The sequence below is a fragment of the Ovis aries genome, chromosome 23 (assembly GCF_016772045.2).
Source record: "Ovis aries strain OAR_USU_Benz2616 breed Rambouillet chromosome 23, ARS-UI_Ramb_v3.0, whole genome shotgun sequence".
NCBI classification, from domain to species: Eukaryota; Metazoa; Chordata; class Mammalia; order Artiodactyla; family Bovidae; genus Ovis; species Ovis aries.
In genome coordinates this window covers 60,304,378-60,322,893 of record NC_056076.1, presented here as the reverse complement: position 1 = coordinate 60,322,893, position 18,516 = coordinate 60,304,378, and the positions used below count along the sequence as shown (strand labels likewise).

Here is an 18,516-nt window from a genome sequence, read left to right as displayed (position 1 = left end):
TACCCGGACCCGCAGCGGGCGGACGGGAGCGCGCCAAGGGAGGGCGGGGCAACGGCGGCGCGCCGCTCCCACGCGGCCCGACGCACGCGTGCACGCAGGCCGCGCAGGCTTCGGCGTCGCACCCGTTAGCCTGCGGCCTGGGCGGCCAATTTTGCTCACTTTTTCAACTGCTGTGTCCTCAATCCGTAATACAGAAGCGATTAATGAGTATTTGCTGAATGTCACAAACCCTTTTCCTCTTGAAATTCTCTGACATCTACACGCAGGTTTTCCTCCCAAGTCACTGGCTGCTCCTCTTCAGCCTCTTTATGTACTTTACTTTCTCCTTGACCTTCCAGGGTTTCTCAAGAATCTACCCTTAACATACATGGAAATCTACTATACTTACACTATTGAGGCTATCAGGCCGGTCTAGTGGTATTCACTATCCTGTAACTATTGCCTCCCCAGTCTTTAGTTCATTTTAAGTTTCTCTTCTGAGCATCATAGCTGTATCTTCAACTATCTTCTAGCAAACTATGTTTTGGAATCCTATGGACACCTCAAATGTAACAAGTCTAATATAATGCAACTTAGCCCCCATATTTGAACATTTGTGTTTTTGGAATAAAATATTTTATTTCAAAGGGAGGGTCTAGAGCTTTCATCATACGCTCTAAAAGTTCCATGGCCAAGAAAAGTTCAGAACTAGTGTGCGTTCTTCCTAAGAACCAGTGCTTTTCCTGTGACTCCCATTCCCAGGGGTTAGGGCAGATTCTTGTGTGCAGGCAAAGAAATGTTCGCCATTGCAAGGTTTCTCACCATAATCCCTTGCTCCTTGTGAGAAGACCATAATTATTTGGTCTACATATATGGCAACCTGCTTTGCTCTGCTATCATTCAACACTTGCTTAAGCTCTGTTCTGCTTTTAGGACCAGCCTTCCTGTTGGTTTGTTTCAGGCTACTGTCTTAAGGTAAAGTGAACCGAGATGTGAACAAAACTATCCCAGGATATAAAAAAAGAGGAAGAAATTTGAAGGAAGTCAGAACAGGCACTTGTGTCTAATCACATAGGAACAAGAGTGAGAAATGAGAATAGATAATGATTAGGAGGAAACTGGTAATTTCTGAGTAAGTAATTTGAGAGGAATTGTGCAGAAGACAGACTACAAGTGATAAAGAGAGGATAGATAATGAAGGGAGTGTGAAGGTGCTTGGAAAGGCAGCAGTGAAATTCGTGGCCGTGGAACCGAAACCAAGAGGAAGGACTCGAAAATATGGAGAAAGGGGTTAGAGTGTTTGATAGAGAAGGTCAAGTTCAGGAGCAAGGTAGTGAGAGAGGTGAGAGCAGAAAACAGTTGAAGAAGGTAGGAACCAGAGGCAAAATCATGTGCTTGACATTGTCTTCAGTGACACTGAAGAAGCTGAAGTGTTCTTACTTTCATGCGTAGGTTAGCAGAGTGGAGATGAAATCAGTCAGAAATTGTGGGAGAAGTGTGTGTGGTAGGTTTTAACATTTTCTACAGATTATTTGATACTCCTCCTTATGTGCCTGATTCACTTCCCCTTAAATATGAGCCAGGCTTTGTGATTGACTTCTAACATAAAATGCAATGAAATTATGCCGTGTGGCTTCTGGGAGTAGGTCATCAAAGGTGTACAACTTCTATCTAGCTCTCTCGTGGGATGCTTGTCTTTGTAACTCTGCTCCTGTGTTTTGAGGAAGCTTAGGCTATCTTAGAGATCTACATGGAGAGGCCTGTGACCCTCAGCCCAGGCTGAAGAACCAGCCAAAATCCAGCACCAACTGGGCAGTCCTCAAGGCGAACCGTTGGGAAGATCTTCAAGCCTTGTTGAACTACCCCAGCTGATGTCACATGGAGCAGAGAGGAGCTTTCCCAGCTAAGCCCTGCCCAACTTGAAGATCTGAGAGGAACATATATGATTATTACTGGTTTAAACCATTAAATCTGGGTGGTTTATATGCAGTGACAGAAAACTGGGGTAGAGTTTTAGCAAGGCAGTCAACTGAGATGTTTCACTTTGAGTGACCTGAATTTAAATCTTTGACCATTAGTGTGACTTGGAATAGGTTACGTAACATTTCTGAGCCTCACTTTTCGTGTCTTTAAAGCTGGAATGATTTAGACTGTGGAGGTTTTCATGTGATTTAGAAATAATTGGTACAAACCCAATGGCTGTTACACAGTGGTCATTCAGAAAATGGTAGGATCCTTGTTATTTATTACTAAGGAAGCTTGGAAGGAGCTTGAGCTTTGGCACAAATAATATTTATGTTTACCTTCTGGTTCTGTTGCTAATTAAATTGCGACTTTGGGCAAGGTATGTAGTTTCTCTGAATCATGCATCCTTCTTATGTAAATGGAGGATGAAACCTACCTTGTAGGGTTGTTAGAGATTAGAACTAGTGTCTGAAAGATAGATTAGAAACCACATTGTAGGACTTCCCTGGTAGTTGAGAGGCTAAGAATCTGCCCGGCCATGCGAGGGATATGGGCTTGATTCCTGGTCTGGGAAGATTGCACAAGCTGTGGGGCAATTAGACCCATGCCCCCCAGCTGCTCAGCCTGTGCTCGAGAGCCTGCGAGCCACCACTGCTGAGACGCAGCACCCAAAGCCTGTGCTCTGCAATGAGGGAGGCCGCCGCAAAGAGAAGGCCACGTGCCACGACCAAGGGTGGCCCCTGCTCTCTGCAGCTAGAGAAAGCCGAGTGCGGCAGAGTGAAGACCCAGCTAGGCCAGAAATAACATGAAATAACTTTAGAAAAGAAAGAAAGAAAGAAAAACATAGTGACGAACACATGGTAGGCACTCAATAAATAGAAGACATCATAATGATTATTGTAATAATGACTGTTATAGCCCTGAAATTAATATGGCTACTGGCAGGAGTAGGGCAAACTAGAAAATCCTGAGCCAAGCATCAAAGCCTTTGAGGCAGCTGGAGGAAGATTCTAGTAGAAGATGGTGGTGAAGTTTTGGGAAGGATGATATTAATAATTGATATGTTTCAAAAGAAGGACCTTTTGAATGATGAGCATAGAATGAAGACTTACAAAAAGCATTTAGAGTGACCCTCTTCTTCTACTAGTACTGAGAATAGGAGGAAATAGGTTAAGGAGATTGGAAAAATAATGAGTTTCTTAATATTAGAAGAGGCCACAAAACTCCAACATAATGGATCTGAAATTATGAGAGAACGAGGGAGACCAAGAGACCAAGAAAAGTGGAATGACTGATAAGCAGCGTTGGTTTCATGGATTTTAGTGAACAAGAGGGAGATTTCAACCTCTCAGTCTTTCAGCACTCATGGGCATAGCTCCATTCTCTGCTCTAACATTAGCCATACACATAGGCTTGCCCAGAGCTTGAGGTCATTCGCTGGTCTTCCACCTTTGGGCTGAGTCTCTCTTAAACTTCCGCAGACAAATGAATCTATTCTTAAAAGGCTATCAATCAATAACTTAATAGCTCAGTTTCTGGGAACCCTCATTCTGAATTCTCATATCTACCAACTTCAGTCTTTCTTTACAAAGACCTTGGTTTTCTGGCATATCCCGTACCATATTCCATGACCACTGAATTTCTTTTTTGACCTGTTTGACAGAAATGCAAACAGGCTTTACTCAACAGTTCCTGAGAAAGGTACATGTCAGCTTCTGGAAACATTCTTTAAAAAAATGTTTTATCAGTCTAAACAGCATGATGTGTGCTCCTGTCTCATGTAACTTCGCTGCAACACCATTCATTCATCTGACTTTTGCTGAGTATTAGCTGTGCACTAGGCGCTGGTCTAGACACCTGTGCTCCTGGAGCAGGGCCTCCTGCGAGCAACTTTCTGGATCCTACTGGAGTGCTCTCTCCTTTTCCCTTCCCCATCCTTCATAGAGTACTGAGCTTCAAGGAGCCAAGGTACTGGTTCTCAGTTCTCTGAGACGGTGCCATGAGAAGGGTCCCTGAATGATGCTCTCTGGAGGAGTGCTCCCCCAAATTTCACCCACAGTGAGGTCAGGAGCTTGTGCCAGGATGTAAATCAATGGTCTGTGTCTTCTATAAGGAACAATCTCCCTCTGGAAAAGATGCCAGCTGAACTCAACAGCGTTCAGCGTTGGCTTCTGATCTTGCCACAGATTGGAGCAAAGAGTGTGTGGACAGGTGCTGATCTGTAGGCCACACTCTGAGAAGCACCGTTCTAAAATGTATATTGCAAATTGAGGATCCAAATTGCTGCATCCAGCCTGCAGATATAGTTTCTTTGGCCTGCCACTGTTTTCAGCATTCTGAAATGGAAAGATTTCACATAAAATCTCCCGTTTCCCAAACCGTCTTAATCACACCTTTCTTTTGTGTCCCTTCATCATTGGATGTCTTGGGATTCCACATTCCTACATGGCAAGAGTCAGAAGTGACTCTCTATTTTAGATAGGGCATGGACCTTCAAGGAGCCCAGCAGGCCCCTTTGACCTCCTTTGTTTCTTTATGTTGCCTACTGCCCCCTAGAGGCGTTTGGATTCATAACTCCTAAGAATCTTGGTGGTGGGGGCGGGTCAGTGAACCAACGAGATGGTAGCTCAGTCCAGGGAAGGGAGAAGATCTGGGCTGCCGTGGGATTGGGAATACCTCTCCTCAAGGGAGGGGCAGACTGGGAGAGGAGCATGGAAGCATATATATCACCATATGTAAGGTAGAGAGCTAGTGGGAATGCGCCCTGTGATGCAGGAAGCTCAGTCCGTGCTCTGTTTCGACCTAGAGGGGTGGGAGGGAGGGCAAGAGGGAGGAGACCTGTGTACACCTATGGCTGGTACGTGTTGATGTGTGGGAGAAGCCAGCACGACATCGTAAAGCAATTATTCTCCAATTAAAAATAAAAAAAAAGGTTTATGGATGCTCCAGAATGTAAATGACGATGTAACAGGCTACCTATCACTCAGAGTGGTAATCCAAAATGCAAGCTTTCAAACACTGAAAAAATGAAAAGAATGCCTCTCCTCTTCCTTCCGTTATTCCACCCGCTCATGGAGGCTTCTCTCATACCCTCTCCATCATAAAATTACTCAGAGTTTATTGCCCTGAGCCTGCTCAGCAATGAGGCTGGGAAAGAAAAGGCGATATGCGTGTGTTTGTTCATGCTCAGTAAGTCACAGCTCCAGTCCATCAAGCACCGTTTTCCCAAGAATCTGGGGAGCTGTTAGATCCGTAAGACCTGAGGGCCAATCCGTGCAGGGTACGAGGCTGCCTCGGAGGACCAGCCCTGCATCCCACTGCTGACCGCTGGTAGATGACTGACTGCAGACCTTCCCGAGAGAGGAGGCTTTATCAAAGGACTGCTTTAGAAAGTGCCTTTTGCTTTTCTAATGGTCCAACGATCTTGTTACAAAGATTCTTGTTTCACTGCTCCCTCTAATCCTTACAAATTTTACAAAATGGTGTTTGATCTGACTTCTCTGAAAGCACACAGTAGTCTCTGGTTTTAGTCAGATTTCTTGATGCTCTTTTTTCTCAGCTTAAATCCTTGAGTATATTTTCCTGTGCCTTGTGAGGTATACTAATTAAAACAGAAGATTATAAGGGGTGAGTGTGTTATGTACCACTGGACTTTGGGTGAAGTGAAAGTGAAGTCGCTCAGTCGTGTCCGACTCTTTGCGACCCCATGGACTGTACCCTACAAGGCTCCTCAGTCCATGGAATTTTCCAGGCAAGAGCACTTTAACGAGACGTGAGTAAAGTTCCGGAAAACCACTGTGACGGTCTAAGATAGACGCTCCACCTGGCAAATCCCCGTGACCAGTACTTTGCTAGGTGCTTCCTTATTTGCATTTTCTTGGTTTTTATTTATATTATACAAAATATTATAAGATGAATGGTCCCTAAAGTGAGAGGAAAGAGAGGAAAACTGAGTGCAGAAGCCACGTTTTTCTCAATCTAAAACCAACTGAGCTTAGAATTTTAAGCATGTCATGGTAGATGGGAAAATACAGAGACACTACAGTCTGTAAATTCCACAAAACAGGGACCACATAAAAGACTTAAAAATCACATCATAATCAATCTAGATCATATACTTTTGGGAATAGAAGAATATAAATGAATAATAAAGCATTCTTATTAAACAAAAAATATTCTATAGAACAAACAGAATTTGGGAATGTTGATGGGACGCAAAATAAATGAGGAGTCCAAGTTGGACTCTATTAAATGCTTAAAGGGAGGTGGCTTTGGTGAAGGTACCAGGTGCCCCTGGGGTCAGCATGACCATGTTACGGGCACAAAGATCGTTCAGTGTTCTTCTTTAAATGTGTTTATTTATGACTGCACTGGGTCTTTGTTGCTGCTTGAGTTGTCTCTAGCTGTGGAGAGCGGGGCTACTCTCCGTTGCTGCTGTGGGCTTCTCACTGTGGAGGGGTCTCCTGTTGGGGTGCGTGGGTTCCAGGGCCTGGGCTCCATAGTTGTGGCCTGCGGGCCCAGTTGCCCGGGGCACGTGGGATCTTCCTGGAGCAGGGATTAAACTGGTGTCCCCTGCGCCGCAAGGCAGGCTCCCGGCGCCGGGGCCAGCGGGGAAGCCCCTCTCAGTGTTTCTGTGCCCCGCCCTCCTCCATGCCCTACACTGAGCGCCTCTGTGTGCAGCGTTTGTATTCACGGCGTGTCTGCTTCACCTGATAAAAAGAACAGTTCCCGGATGAGCTCCAGCCTTCAATTTGGCTCTTTCCGAAGTTCTGCCCTCCCTGTATCTACGCCCCCTGCACTGTGACTCCAGCTCTTCCTTTAAGAGGTGGAGCTGGCTTCCTCTCCTTTGAATCTGGGTGGCCTGTGACCTGCTGCGGTCAGGAGCGTGCAGCAGAAGGGACAGCGGCCTCGAGCTGCGGTTCGCAGCCCCGGCCGTAGGGCACCTGTGCGCTCAGCGCAAGCGTCGCCTGCCGGAGGGTGAGACCTCGTGAGGCAGAGCTGAGTAAGCCCATCCGGCTCAGCCAAGTTCCCGGCTCTGCTGCGGAGTCTAGCCCAGATCAGAAAATGTTCCTAGCTGGCTTGAAGCTGACTACAGACGCATGCGTGAGTTTCGCTGAACCCCGCTGAGGTCAGCGCTGTCCAGCTGATTTTCGTGTTATTAGTAACAATGAGTGGTTATTAAGTCACGTGTGTTTTTTTTGTTGTTGTTGCTTTGTTACCCAGCGTGACTGTGGCACTTGGTAAGTGTATCGATCAGCTTTGGCTGTGATAAAGCCATATGACAAGCAACTCCCAGATCTTAGTGGTTTACAATATTTTTCTTTTTTTGTTTCCTTCACATCAGCTTCAGGCTGACGGCAGGGTTTAGGGCCCTTCCGTGTATCTCATTCTGGAATTAGGGGCTACCAGAACATGATTTTCTCATGACAGATGACAGAAGCGCAAGGGTCAGCCAAATTATGAAACAAATTTAAAGGCTTTGTTTGCAGCATGCCCACTAACGTTCTATTGGGTAGAGGAAGTCACATGGTTAAGCTGAAAATCAGTGTGGCATCTCAGTTAACTGGTACTGCTGGGCTCTGTGAAGTCACGTGTCTAAGGAAATGCTATCTAATCTTATTATAGGAAAGAAATGAAGAATTAGGAATAAATTAGCCATGGGGAGAATTATTCAGAAGGCATAATCAGGAAACTGTTTTCTGAAAGACTGGATGAAACTCATTAATGCAATAAATCGTTTGCTGCAGAAAAAGCTAAAATAGCCTACTGAAGACAGGTGGTGGTTCATATACTAGCGTGAATATGTAATTATACAGTTTTTGGAAACATAAATTACCTGGAACAGGAATATGCCAACCATGTTTTCACTTTTCCTGGTAAACTCACCTACTAGTGTCTCTTTATCTCAGGGAAGCACAGTTTGGGGGTGTGTGCTAGTTCTCCTTCTCTGGGTTTTATAATTTGGTCTGCTCCGCTTTTAGGGTTCCCTTGGGTTTACAGTGCTGTGAAAATAGGAAGGCATCTTTCTTCTGCTCTAAGAAGTCTTGAAGGCAGCAAAAAAGTCATATATGTGAGTTCAGGCTAATATGCATTATAATTATTAAAATGCCTTTTAGTTTGAACTGTAAAATGAATTGAAACAGTGAAATGAGGATAAGTTTATGCCACTATAGAAAGGCAGGATTCTGTCTTGTATAGACACAGAAAAGTGCTCTGAACACCCTAGTACATGTGTCACGTTGCACTCTCCTCTGAGAGTTTCAGAATCGAGACATGGCTTTTTTTGTGGTTGACTGTTAACACTGCTTCTTGCATTGCTAGGTCTTCCCTTGAACACTGCCACTTTATTGTGTAGGAAGTAGGACAGTCAGTAATCATTTTTGTTTGTTAAAAATAAATATATACTAGCGCCCAGTATCCACAACTATTTATCAGAAAAATTATTTGAAATAACATATTGAAAATATTGAAGTACTCTACGTGTTTTTGGCTGGTTGCCAAAAGGATCTGTCTGTTCTGTCTGTCTGTCTGCCTGTGTCAAATGCCTGTGACAGGAGCACGTGACCCTGGCAGAGAGTTGGGGTCTTCTGCAGAGCCCTTGTCCTCCTCCCTGTCTTCTCTGAATCAATCCCTCTCTTTTTCCTGTCATGCTCCACGCACTTGAGCACATATGATGTCAGGGGAGAAATCTGTTATGTCCCTTGGGAGCAATCAGTGGCAGAGGAGTTGAAGGGAAAGAAAGCAAGAGAACCAGGCAGAAAGGCAGTGAAAGGTGCGGAGCTAACATGTGGAGACCAGTGCACAGCAAGTAGGTGGAACCGGCAACATCAGTGGTTTTGAATGTAGAAATAGTGGTGACTCGTCAGCTGAACGGAGGCGGACCCGTTGTGATGCCGCTGAGCCCACTTTCTAGCTTCAAAACGTTTAGTCTTGGTCATCCACGTCAGTTCACTCTACTGCCCAAGTCCTCTGCACTTGGTTGAGGTATCTGTGCCAAATAAAAGCAATTTATGCAGTTCTGCCTTGAGATGATTTGTGTTTAATGTTTCATCCCACCCAACCTGAAAACACAGTGCAGATAAAATGAATAGGGAATTCACTGAGGGGAAAACGAGTGGCAGAAATAAATTCTACGTGGAGTGTTTTTATGGATTCAAAGAATGCCAAAGTTGGGAAAGAAGCTAGACACGATACTGTCCAAGCTCTCATGTTATCGGTGAAGCCAGTGTTCAGGGAAGGATAGTGACTTGCTCGAGGTGATATGAAGGCCAGCGACAATGTCAGCCCAGACTCCTGGCCCTGGGCGCAGCTCTCTTAACCCAGAACTTCCTTTCTGCCTGCCCTCTCTGAGCCATCTTACAGTGATTTTTGTGCGTGCAAGGAGAAATCAGGAAATGTAGTCTGTTACGGCATCAGCGGGGTTAATGAATCTTTTCTACACACCGTCCCGTTCAGCCCTTCATTTAACAATGTTTAAGAATGTCTATTGTAAGTTCTGTGTATTATACAGTAGGCACACAGGGCCAATAATGTTTTATGTATTCTCATCAAGAGGGGAATTGTAAGGGCCATAAATGGCCTGATGGAAGAGGATGGTGAACACGGCGGCTCACAAATCGCGTTTCCTCAGCTGAAAGAGCTGAGTGACTGAGGCCGTGAATTCCTCCTGTCTCACAGGCCCACCTGCCAATGGGGCAGAACATATGAAGACGTCTACCGTTTACATTCTGTTCCGGTCAAAGGGTGGTGGTAGCAGGACTGTTTGCCCTTGTGGTGTGTCCATCTTTACGGCTTGCATATATGAATATGAGCAGTGACTGTCGACCGCTGACTGAGTGCCTGACACTGCCGGATCCGTCTTCGTCAATTATTTCCATTAATTAATGAATCGACTCAGTCGGTCATTCAACCTTCATTAACTGAATGCCTCCTGTGTGCCACGCCCTTTTCTATTTCTTTTATATTCCTCACAATAGCCTTAGGATGGGCATACACATGCTTATTCCCCATTTACAGCAAAGGAAACAGACTTAGAGAAGGTAAGTAAAATGTCCCCAGTCAAGCAGTATGTAGGGTGTACGTCAGGAATTAAACCCACAGGCAGGGTGTCTAATTCAGCAAGTCCCTGGACACAACACAATACGTGAAAGACCTGATAATAGTTTAGCCAAGGCTAGTCTTGGGTGTGAATAGAGTGAGTAGTTACCCACGTGGTGTAATTTTGTAATTCGTAGGAGAACCCCATGTCCCAGATAATTTCTACTTAATGCTGTAGTGCCTAAATTCCACAAATAGAAATGCTTTCTTTTAGATTATTACACTGATGGCTTCTAAGTGTAACTACAGCATCTATCCTAAGTTCAGAATTTCCACTAAATTTAAAGCTGGATTTTTAGAAGCTTTCTACATGTTTCACAGGCATCTGAAATTCGAGGTGTCTAAAACTGAACTTCATTGGTTATTGGGAGATGCAAGCCAAAACCACAACGAAATAGATCGCACTTCACATTCTCTAGGATGGCTGGGGAAAAAAGACAGGCAATAACAAGTGCTGATGAGGACATGGAGAAGTTGGAGCCCTCATCCATTGCTGGTGGGGATGGAAGATGGTGCCGCTTCTTCAGAAAGAGCATGTCATGTCCTCACAAGAGTAAACCCAACAATTCCACTACTACGTTTAGTCTCAGTAAAATTTAAAACATATGTCCTCACAAAAACTTTTACTTGAATGTTCATAACAGAATTATTCATAATAGTCAGATGGTGGAAACATCCAAATGTTGGCCAACGGATGATTGGAAAAACAAAATGTGGTATATCCATAAAATGGAACGTTAGAAGGAAGTACTGATATTTGCTGCAAGATGGATGAGTCTTGAAAACGCTGTGCTACAAAAGACCATATGTTATAAAATTCCATTTATATTAAATCTCCAGAATAGGCGAGTCTGTAAACACGGAAGGTAGATTAGTAGTTGCTTAGGGCTGGTGTAGGAGGTATATGTGGAAATGGAGAGGCTAATGTATGCAGGATTTCTTTGGGGGGTGTTTAAACTGTTCTGAAATTGCTTGTGTTGATGGTTGCATGACTCTGAACATGTTAAAAACCATTGGGCTATTTTAAATGGGTGAATTATATGACTAGCAAATTTTATCTATCAGCTGTTATATTTATTAAAAAATAAAAACAGCATGTTCCACCCATTTTCCAGGGCAGCAGCTCCCCTCCTGCTCCCCCGGCTGAGCTGCGCGCTCTTTGCAGTGGTCGGCTTCCTATTCATATTCATCTCCCTGTACCTAGCATCCTGCCTGGCCTGCGTCAGGTTCATTTTACAAAGCAGAGTATCGTCAAGAAGACAGGAGCGTGTTCCTCTCTGCTAGGCACAACCTGGACAGGGTGAGACTCTTGGGAACCTGGGAGAAATGGATGCACTGAAGGGCGGGAAAGAGTGGGGTTAAGGGACAGCGGGAGGCGCGGAGGGGCGCCCCGAGGCTGCCCCGCGCGCGTCCAGCGGCACCGCGAGGGGCGGTCTATTGCAACGGTCGGGCGCCAGCTCCGCGCGAGGTTGCAGGGACAGGACGTGACGCCGTCAGGCTGTGAGCTCGGCTGAGTGGCTGAATGGCTGTCCTGCGAGGTTCTCAATCTCCTGATCGGTAGAAGGATAGGAATACTTACTTCTAGGAGTTGTGAAGATATGATGAGAATGCACGTAAAGACTGTAATATGGTGAAAAATGCGTTGTTTTTATATCATTATTTTGACGTTGAGTCCTGTCCTCAGACGCCGTCACAGTCAGGGGCTAGACGGAGAAACTTTACGGCGTTTTCTCTCAGCCCTTCCTTATCTCAGACCCCCGAAAGTATTCTGAAAGAACCGAGAGAAAGTTCTCTGAAAGAACTGTGAACTGTACAAAAATTGGAATAAGTTCAATTGCTAATCACTGTATGGAGCAAACTGCTCCCATACTTCATGACCTTCGTTTACGCTGTGTTAATTCTTTTCATCCACCTTAGCCTGGCAGTCGGTGAGCTTCAGGAGGGTCTGCAGCGGGGCTGGACGTGCAGGCGTCACGGACGGCTGCAGGACGCGCCGCGGGACGGACGCGGTCAGGAGCCGCGCGGGTCAGCCTCGCTCCGCCGCCCGGGAGCCGTGAGCGCACCCCCGGCAGGTGACTGACCTCTCGGGGCCGCGGTTTCCGTGTCTGTAAGAGTCAAGTCATGCTAACCGTTCCCTTGCAGGCGTCGGACGGGAAAAGTGAGGCAGGCAAGTAAAACTGTTACAACATCTGGTGCTTGGTAAGCCCTTAACAAACGTGCTTTAAGCTGAAGGATACTCTGAAGACACGTTCTCCACATGACCAATAAAGCAAATTCAGAGTTGCATACCGCATGTTACAGCAGTTCACCTCCAAGTCAGTTCAACAGGTTACTTATCACTGCCTGAAATGTCAGGGAACTGTGCTAATTGTCCCTGTCAGAGACTTCTGCTTTTAAACTTTGATATTTTATTCATCATGGATTTTTGTGTTTTCTTTTTCAATAGTCCAGGAAATATTATTTAGTTACTGAGCTTTTGTTTTGTTTGCTTGTTTCTTGGGGCCACACAGTATGTGGGATCTTAGTTCCCAGACCAGGGATTGAACTTGTGCCCCCTGCACTTGAGGCTTTGAGTCTTAAGCCCTGGACGGCCAGGGACGTCCCTGTCAGGGGCGTCTTATAGTAAGTAGAGTGGACTTACTAACCGACAGGAAGGTTTCCATAATATCGAGTCTCCTTTAATTGACTCATAAGCATTATGTTTGATTTTTACAGAATGCTATGTGAAGATGTGTTCAGAAACATAGAGACACATCAGATGCCACAGCGGGACTGTGATATTCCTGCTGTTATCCTGGAGCCCTCAAAGAGGACATGTGCCTGTGTGTGTCCTCCAGACGAGCCCGCCCAGATTTCTTTTCTGCAGGGAAAATCTAGTCAAATACTGAAGAACTCAATACTCATTCTTTGTGTTGTGATTCTACTCCCGAAGTTGTTTCTAAGGTTCTGTTTTCTAAGAGTAAACAGAAATATACCATTTTCTATACGGTTTTCTCATTTCTTATTTTTCAATTATGAAATCCAATACAAGTTGAATCCTTGTTCTTGAACAACACAAACAAGAGGAATGACAAACGACAGTCGCCCCAGTCGAACAGTAAGCCCCCAAAGAGGCGACTGCTCAAACAAAATGACGAAAGCACTGCCTAAAATCCATGCTTGGTGGAGCCATACCATCTATATTTAGCTTGGGTTGTTTTTGGAGCTCATTAAGCCTCTTGCTTAGGCCCAGGCTCTGATGATACATCTAGGTTTGAGGATCTGGGGTTTATGAGAGCAAGGGGCTACCAAACACATCATTAGCCCAGACATTACTTTTTAGTGGCCCTGTTTTCATGTGTGAGAATGGTGGTAACTCAGAGAGAGGTTATAATCCTCTGGGAGATCTAAAGTAGCGGTAATATATTATGTTCAGTAATTATTTTTTAACATATGCTTTCCATCATTATATTTCAAAATAAAAATGCAAAACAAAGACATAAATATAAAAAATGACAATACAGATCTATATTTAAGCACAAAGAGTTTTGTATTTCATTGAACAAAGCACCAGGTACCAAATTAGGAATGTTGGTATGATCTCATGTTTGATTAAACAGATGTTCTTAGTAATGCTGACCGTTTGCACATCTGCTCTGTTCTTGGCACTGTCCTAAGTGATTTTCATATATTACCTTGTTTAATCCTGACACAAATAATGATATGGTATATTTTAACCATATATATATATATATGTATATATATATATATATATGGTATATATGGTGTACTTTGACTATATATATATAGTCAATTTTATATATATATATATATATATATATATATATATATATATATAATTTGTCCCCATTTTACACATGTGAAAACTGAGACTTGGAAAGGTTAAGCAGCTTGTTGAGGTTCACACAGCCAGTATGTGTGAGAGCCAGGTACTCTGCCCCTAACAGATAAAGAGAGACACACAAAACTATCAGTAATTGCTCTCTGTGGGTGTGGGTTTTTTTTTTTCTTTCGGCCTATCTTTATTTTTAGTTTTCTTCAATGAGTTTATCTGCATAATAAATGAAGTCAGGAGGTAAATTGAACCATAAGCAACCTTCATATCAAGGCAGAAGGAGGTGACGGGAGAAAGGAAGGAAAAGGAGAAGTAAAAGGCTGATAAGAAAAGGGAGGAAGGAGGAGGAGGGAGGGAGCGAAAGAAGGCTGTCTTCCCGAGGAGGCTGTGAGGTGCTGTGTGCAGCTCTGTGCCCTCCTGCCTGCCTCTGGGGGTGGCCTTGATGCAGTCCAGCTCAGGACCAGAGCAGTGGGAAATGTCGTGCAGAACACAGGATTTGGGGAAGGGACTTCACATCTTTAGAACATTGTGCTCTTTCCAGCTACGGAAAATTGAGCATCGAGATACTGAACTGGGTTGTAATTGATCTTGAAGACCATATCTTTTACAAAATGTAGTCATCTAACAGAATGCTTTGATTATTTTTAGCAGAAGACTATTAGCCAACAAAAAGTTTGCCCCGTTTCATCATCAGGGCATGTTGTGGGCACCGGGCAGGGACAGAGGAAGGATTAGCAGCTGGAGGGGTGGGCCAGTCATGTGGGAGAGGCAGGATACAGGAGGCCGGCGGCGGGACACAGCAGGGCGACCGTACGGTGTATCTTTCTAAATGAGAGGGGATCGTATCATCATTAACTGGGACAACAGACATATATGAAGGTGGTCACTGATAAACTGGGAAGTGTGATCGTCCTGGAGAAGCCAGATCCGCAGCCTAACCGAGAGGCAGTAGGACTAGACGTAGGGCATGAACACAAGGAGCAAAGAGAAACTAAAAGAGAAGGTCCAGCCTCATGAGTGACCACAGAAGTTCAAACTAAACCGAAAAATGTTTCCTTTACTTTTCAAAATGACGGAAAGTCACTTAAAAAACAATTAATCTGCCACTTGTTGAATTCCTATATATACTGGGTAAGTTCTAGGCCTTTTTGAAAAGAACGTTTAATAAACTTTTAATTTTACAATAGTTTTGCATTAACAGAAAAATCACAAGAGTATTACAGAGAGTTACCATATACCTTGTGTTCAGTATCTTACTATATTATGATGGTACACTTGTCGCGAAGAGTTGACTCACTGGAAAAGACTCTGATGCTGGGAGGGATTGGGGGCAGGAGGAGAAAGGGGACGACAGAGGATGAGATGGTTGGATGGCATCACTGACTCGATGGAAGCGAGTCTGAGTGAACTCCGGGAGGTGGTGATGGACAGGAGGCCTGGCGTGCTGCAATTCATGGGGTCGCAAAGAGTCGGACACGACTGAGCGCCTGAACTGAACTGAACTGAACTGAACTGATATGCTTTTATTAACTAAAGTCCACATTTCATTTGGGTTTTCACCTAATGTCTTTTTTCTGTCCTGCTGTTCCGTCCAGGCTAGGACATTACCTTTAATCATCATGCCTCCGTAGTCTCTCAGACCTCATTGCTTCTGAAGACCTTGACAGTTTTGGGAAGTGCTGGCCCGGTATTTTATAGAGTGCCCTCAGTTTGGGTGGTCTGATGCTTTCCTCACGGTTAGTCAGGGCTCTCGGGTTGGGAGGGAAGCAGCCCACGGAGGTGAAGGGTCATCCTCCTCATGCTCAGGCTGCGCGCTACCGACATAGCCTGTCTCTGCTGGCGCCTGGCCGCCTGGCTGAGGCAGGACGGCAGGCTTCTCCACTGTAAAGGACTCTTCTCCCCTTTCCCTGCTGAGCTCTTGGTCATACTGAGTGAAGTAAGTCAGACAGAGGAAGACAAATATCATACGTGGAATCTAAAGCAAAGGGCACAAACGAGCTTACCTACGATGCTGCAGTGGCCACAGACGTAGAAAACACCCTTGTGGCTGGGGGCAAGCGAGGGGCCAGCTAAATCGGAAGACTGGGATTGCCGTTTACACACTGCTGTATGTAAGACAGATAGCCAATAAGGACCGATGGTGCAGCACAGGGGACTCTGCCCGATACGCTGCAATGGTCTATATGGGAAAAGGCCTGAGAAGAGTGGTTATGTGTGTGTGCATCACTGATCCACTTTGCTCTACACCTGAAACTAACACACCATTGTACGTCAACTGTTCCCCAATAAAAACAAAACAGAACAGCCCCACTGCACTCTTTGAAAGGCAGTGACTGAGCAATGCACGTTTAAGGATCGGGGAGTCAGGCTGCACTTCGTTGATGGTGGCATATTCCCATTAATTATTTGGAATTCTCCTGCCTGGAGACTTCCCTCTCCTCCCTTTCAATGATTTATTTGATCATCAGTTTCTATCAGAGTGGGCTCACGGGTGTGTTCAATACCGTGCTATTTGCTTCGTTGCTCCAATTGTCCCTGCTCTCGCCGCTGGGCCCGCGTGTCGGCTCTGTGGATCTCTGGCATGCCCCGCCCTCTGTTTCCTTGGCACTTTTTACCTTGCTGGCACCTGAAGGTGCTCCAGGTTCATCTCGTGTGTTTTCTTCCCAACCCCTTAATTAACCCCTTAAAAAAATCAGCCATTTTTTTCAAGGAGCCCTGAAGAATGTTAGAAAACGATGTTAAAAACCGAGATATGGGCCCTAGCTGTGCTCTATGCTCCTGGGGTGTTGTTACTTCTGGCCTTCTCAGGGAACAGAGACAGGAAATATATGTGAACATGTTAATTCATGTGTATAAATGTATCTACAATTATATCTCTCTATATATCCACTGTTGGAGAAGGCAATGGCAACCCACTCCAGTACTCTTGCCTGGAAAATCTCATGGACGGAGGAGCCTGGTGGGCTGCAGTCCATGGGGTCGCTAAGAGTCGGACACGACTGAGCGACTTCACTTTCACTTTTCACTTCCATGCATTGGAGTAGGAAATGGCAGCCCACTCCAGTGTTCTTGCCTGGAGAATCCCAGGGACGGGGGAGCCTGGTAGGCTGCCGTCTATGGGGTCGCACAGAGTCGGACATGACTGAAGCGACTCAGCAGCAGCATATCCACTGTGTCCGTATCAAGCTAAGTATGAGTTGTCCCCGTGCCTCTGATTGTCATCCAGTACTGCACGATTCAGTCTAATGCCTCGCTTCCCTCATCTGTAACCTCGCATTCCAACCTCCACCCCTGCCATCTGTTTGCATATACTCAGTTTTGGTGAGAATGCTAAAAGACGGGCACTCCTGCGCCATTGGTGGCAGTGTTGGTACACTTCTTTTGTGGAAAGCAGTTAAGTAAAATGTGTCAAGAGCCTTAAAAGTATCAACTGGTCAAAGGGTCAGATAGTCTAGTCATGGCTCATTTGGTTAAGAATGTGCCTGCAGTACAGGAGACCTGGGTTTGATCCCTGGGTCAGGAAGACCCCCTGGAGAAGAGCATGACTACCCATGCCAGTGTTCTTGCCTGGAGAATCCCATGGACAGAGGAGCCCGGCAGGCTAGAGTCCATGGGGTCACAAAGATGCAAATACAATTGAGCGACTAAAACCTTTCACTTTCCAGTCAAGGGGGCCAAAGACAAGAAAAGCAGAAGCAGCCACTCCAGCAGGGAGGAGCGCAGTGGACCCGGGAGGAGCCTGTAGAAGCGGATTCAGCTTCCTTCCCTTCTCCCAGGACAGGCAACTTTTCTGGTCAAAGCTTGCCTGGGGACCTGCAGCTGATGGTAGTGGGGATACAAAGTATTTGATGGGCATATGCAACAAATTCAGTTCTTTATCAGACATATTTTCTTGACATTTTTCAAGAGAATTAATTGTTCATGATTTACCTCCAAAATCAACTGGCTGGTAGTTGCTGAGAACTCATTTTATACCTAAAAAAAAAAAAAAAAAAAAAAAAGATAGACTGGGATTCTCAGAGAGTTCACAGTCTAGATACTGTGACATTTATGCTTGCAAGCATGTGGGCTTACTCTCAGTCATGTCAGACTCTCTGCAGCCCCTTGGACTATAGCCCCCAGGATTCCTGTGTCCAGGGATTGTCCAGGCAAGAGTACTGAAGTGGGCTGCCGTTTCCTCCTCCAGGGGATCTTCCCCAACCCAGGGATCGACCCATGTCTCTTGCGGTGGCGGGTGGACTCTTCACCACTAGCACCACTTGGGAAGCCCTTAGTGAGTCTGGCCAACCTATAAACAACTCAGGTATTTTCCTGAAAGAGAAGGGGAATACCCAGGATAAGGGGCAATTACTCTACTGTCTTCACTGAGCCCCTCCAGCTGCCTTGTGCTGTCCAGATGCCAAGGTGGACCACCAGCGAAGTCACATCTTCCTCAGCTGCACATAAGACATAGGGGCTGAAGTTTAGCGAGTCTATAGTCTTTGTTTTCAAAGTATCAGCTACAAGGGAACATAAGTCTGAAGTCAGTGAGAGAAGGGTAACTATAATTTGAAGCAAGGAATAATAATTGTAAACCACCACTGTTTATTTGAGAAGGGATTAGCAAAGAATCACTTCTCAAAATGAACTCCCCAGAGCTT

At 45.3% G+C, this 18,516-nt stretch overlaps 1 protein-coding gene across 1 annotated transcript in view; it reads right to left on the bottom strand.

Annotated features, from left to right (window-relative positions):
- CDH20 (cadherin 20) overlaps positions 1 to 18,516 on the bottom strand; it is a 216,137-nt gene that overhangs the window by 93,480 nt on the left and 104,141 nt on the right. The gene's annotated exons all lie outside the window — the stretch shown is intronic.